The 4,539-nt window shown below is 42.0% G+C and overlaps 1 long non-coding RNA gene across 1 annotated transcript; it reads right to left on the bottom strand.

Annotated features, from left to right (window-relative positions):
• Positions 1 to 545: 545 nt before the first annotated feature.
• LOC134291251 (uncharacterized) lies at positions 546 to 3,070 on the bottom strand. The gene is made up of 2 exons (XR_009998995.1): positions 2,882 to 3,070; positions 546 to 2,843 (listed from the first exon to the last, which is right to left on the bottom strand). It is a non-coding gene; the product is annotated as an uncharacterized LOC134291251 (long non-coding RNA).
• Between the last annotated feature and the right edge of the window lie 1,469 nt (positions 3,071 to 4,539).

The following is a 4,539-nucleotide window of genomic DNA, read 5'->3' as shown; positions in this document are numbered from 1 at the left end:
GAACACGCAAACAGCGTGTGGTCGTCAAGCGCAATTCGGTTTGACGCAATTAGCCTTCTCCGTATCTCTCTCTCTCTCTCTCTCTCTCTCTCTCTCTCTCTCTCTCTCTCTCTCTCTCTCTCTCTCTCTCTCTCTCTCTCTCTCTCTCTCTCTCTCTCTCTCTCTCTCTCTCTCTCTCTCTCTCTCTCTCTCTCTCTCTCTCTCTCTCTCTCTCTCTCTCTCTCTCTCTCTCTCTCTCTCTCTCCTCTCTCTCTCTCTCTCTCTCTCTCTCTCTGAACATTCTCTTTTTCGGTATCGACCACTGATTGGTGATCAAATACATAACAATACATAAGTGCTTTCAAGTGTCTCCGAACTAAATAAGTGTCAGAATAATTTTGGAGAACTGAATAAATCAATTCTGTCTTGACCCTCAAACCGAGAGGTTCGTTTGCCATTTAATTATCGAAGATGATGACAACCAAAAAGTTTACATGGCTACCAAAGTGACAGGCTACCAAAGTGAAAAAGTGTGAAAAACAGTTGTGAAGATTTTGAAGTGAAGATTTTGCACCATGACGGTGACATTGATCTTAATTATAATGCTAGCATTAATTTTGATGTGCGCAACAGTGGCATTAATGCAGCAAATAATCACCGAGTGGGCTAAAGAAATGGAAAAGGCAAAATTTGCCATATTAACGAACTAACTGAAGTGAAATAAAACGGACAAGGAGCGTTAGAACAGTGTAGTTTGAGTGAATCAGCAACATGGGCAATACGGAGTCCAAGGACACGGAAAATAAAGGTGACCCACAGGTCCAAGTACTCAATAGATTAGAAGTACACGAAAGTTTACACCAGAAAAACGATACTAAACTGAACATTATTCTAATACTAGTAGTACTACAACTACTAATCATGTTTTACCGCATGTATAAGGAACATTCACGGAAGCAAGCTTTAAAAGCTGCGAAGAGTGTGTCGGCTTTAAATAAGCTAAGTGAGGTTTGAAGAAAAAACAGTGTCGAACTCGAAAAACGGTCAGTTTTTTTTAGGCACCTATCTCGCTTCTAAGAGATAAACAGTGGGGCAGTAGCCCATAATAATGAAAGTAGCCGAATCTAACATGATGAATAAACGCGAGACCCTTGCCTGAGGCCGGCAACAGTAGCAACGAATAGCAGCAGAAAAGTGAATCATCATTAAAAGCGAGCGTAGAGGAGTGCGCCTCCGCCGCAAGGAACAGCAATTGAACCAGAATTCAGCGTCGAGGAGTGCGCCTCCGCTAAACGGGTGGAATGGTTGTAAGATAAGTAAAGGATTTGTTTTTACTTTTAATGTTTATAGATATAAGATTAGCAAAATATTAATGATACAGCTTGAAGAGGATGTTGGTCAGTTGATTAGACTTGCCAATAATCTAAAAAAGTTCGTAAATACGAATTATAGAACCGAAACTCTTCAAGCAAAATTTAAATATGCTCATGAACTCTATTCCGATGTTGAACAAAGGCTTATAGAGTTTGAAGAGGAAATATCGTTAACAAATTTAAACTTTCTGATTAAATCTTCGAGACAAGCATATTTTGAAATAACCGAAATAATAAAACGGAAAATAAAGTTAAACGACACGAAATCAGGAGTCATAAATATCACGACAATGGCGACTCCTAAAGTCGATCTGAAATTGGGCACAGCCCTAGTGCACATCAGAACATTTAACAACTTTTCTGGACGCAGTGAGGTTGTTTCACTCAAACGTAGAGGAAACATTTGCGGAGGCAACCCCTGCCCAGAAAAATGCTGCCGAAGCCACGGTGGTGCGGTTCGTAAGAACTCGTTTAACCGGCAAAGCTCGTCAGGCCGTGAATGAAAATCAAACCCTTAACGAAACTCTAGACGCTGTTAAAAATCACTGCATGTCAAAAATAACAGCAGAAAACCTCATAGCTAAACTCGCTGCAATTAAACAAACGGACAACGTGACTGACTTTTGTGAACAAGTCGACAAAATTATCGCGCAGCTAAAATCGGTGTATTTGAGTGACAACATACCTGAAGTTACAGCACAGAAAATGGCCACAAAACATGGCGTAGATGCTCTCATCAGGGGCGCTAAGAACAGTGAAGCACGAATTGTTCTTAAAGCAGGTAATTTTACCAATATTAATGATGCAATCCAGAAATTGCAAGAAAATGCACAATCCAGCCCAATTACTGGAGAAACAAGTCAAAATATTACTCGAATAATGTGGACATCAAGAGATGGAGCTCGAGGTCGTGCTCGAGCCCACCAAACGCAAAATAATCGCGGCAGATTTCAACAGCACAACAGTGGAAATTTCCATCAGCACAACCATGGAAATTTTGGTCACAATCGTGGAAGTTTCCGTCAAAGCAGAGGATATCAGCGATATCCACATCAAAGAGGAGGTTGGTCAAGTCGTGGAAATTCATTTCCAAATCGTGGATTTCCTTTATCAAATCATGGAATGTTTATTGCCCAAAGTGCAAACGAAGGATATCAACAACAACTGCCAAGCTCTCAGCAGCAAATACCAGTTACCAACGATCGAGACCACCCACACCGAACGAGCATCATAAAGCTGTCAGATATCATCATCCGAAACCATTCTAACCGGACGAGGATCATAAAACCCTGAATACCGAGAATCATCGCATCAACCCGAGCTCGTGGTTCTGCATCCCAAAACATCTAGACATCGCACCACATTATCACACCAACATGCGAAGGGACAACAATACCGACCGATTCCAACCGCATCATCAAAGTATCCCGAATTCCCAGAAAGCCTTGCATCCGTCGCATCTCATTACCATACCGACGACATCACACGCACCTGCATCGACCGAGCATCTTATTATCACACCTACGCACCTGCATCGACCGAGCATCCTATTTTCACACCCACGACATCATACGCACCGGCATCACACCACAGCGCACGCATCAGGAGGACACCGCTGATTCCCACGCCACGGAAAGAGAGTGGAAAATCAAATAAACTAACCCTAGAATATAAAAGTGCTAGCTCGTAAGAACTAATCACTTAGTTTTACTTCTTCTCTTGAATAAAACGTTTACTGGCGCCCGAATAGGGACCGTGGTTCGTAAAGTAAGATTTCTTCGGTTTGAGACAAGTTAGGTTGTGCACAGTGTTAGAACTTCGTGTCGCCAAACTAGTTGTGAAGTGAAACGTTTGAGTGATCGCTCCAGCTTTATCCGAATATAATCCGAAACCAAACGCAACCGCAGAAGCAGCCGTGTGGAGGACCCCTTAGTAGAAGCGACCGAGAAGGACCCGTCATCAAAAAGGACACCGTCACCACACTGGGAACGTTTGGAAGGCAAACCCGGTTCCACCCCAGCACGTCTCGCTGCACCCGGCAGAGCTGGCAACCATAGGGAGTTAATAGGATTTCATCAACCAGGCACGCGATCCCGACCTTCATCGTCCTTCCGTCAGAGGCTCAGGAGTTGAGGCAACAAATCCCGCAGTCGTGTGGCATACCCGTACGATGCTTGGAATTATACTGTAAGTAATCCCTTCAATAAGAAAACTAAAATGAAAATTATATCACAAGTGAATTAAGTGAAAAGTGACAATAATAATAACCTACAAAATAAAAAAAACACGTTTTTTTTTCTCTATATGAAAATTGAAATTAAAATCATTATTACTTTTACACTGTGAGTGAATGTGACGCAAGGAAAAATCGAGTATTTGCTGAATAAATTTGTGCGCGAACGAGTGATTAAGATTTAGGTACGATAACACGTTAAATTTTCTGGTAAGCGCGATAATACGAAAAAATTGAGGCATTAATTGCAGAGTTCGAAAACCTTAGAATTAATATTAACATGGACGCAATCGTTCAAGGTCTTGCCGCGAGATTAGCCGCTCTCGAAGCTGCTAATGTTCCACCACAGGCAATTGATTATTCCGATCCACCTTTGTATTTTGTAGACGAGAATGGTGACCCAGTTAGCGCAGACTCGATTGAAAAAATACCGGATCTAGTTAGGGACCTGCCATCATTCACTGGTAATCCCACAGATTTGAATTCATGGCTTAAAGACGCAGGCGGTTTAGTAGAGGGGTACACCCCTAGAGGTAATGCCTCAATTGCTACAAGAAATACCTTTCATGCGATTTGTAAAACAATTCGCCGTAAAATAAAAGGAGAGGCTCATAGTGCCTTGGTTGCATCTAACGTAAATTGCAACTGGCATTTAATCAAGCGAACTCTAATCACCTACTATGGTGAGAAACGAGATTTGACCACGCTCGATTTTCAATTGACAAGTTCCTTCCAAAAAGGACGCAAATTAAAAGTTTTTTATGATGAGATAAATAATATCCAGTCGTTGATTGCAAACTGCATAGCAATTGACCCGCAATTCTCCCATCCGGAGGCAGCAAAATCAGTGCTTGCACTCTACAACAGAAAAGCAGTAGATGCATTCATTCGTGGTTTAGATGGCGATGTAGGCAAATTCCTAAAAAATGCCAATGTCGACTCTATAGTTGCGGC

Source organism: Aedes albopictus, chromosome 3, assembly GCF_035046485.1.
Source record: "Aedes albopictus strain Foshan chromosome 3, AalbF5, whole genome shotgun sequence".
Lineage (NCBI taxonomy): Eukaryota > Metazoa > Arthropoda > Insecta > Diptera > Culicidae > Aedes > Aedes albopictus.
The sequence above is the reverse complement of the archived record's forward strand: the minus strand, read 5'-3'. Positions and strand labels throughout refer to the sequence as shown.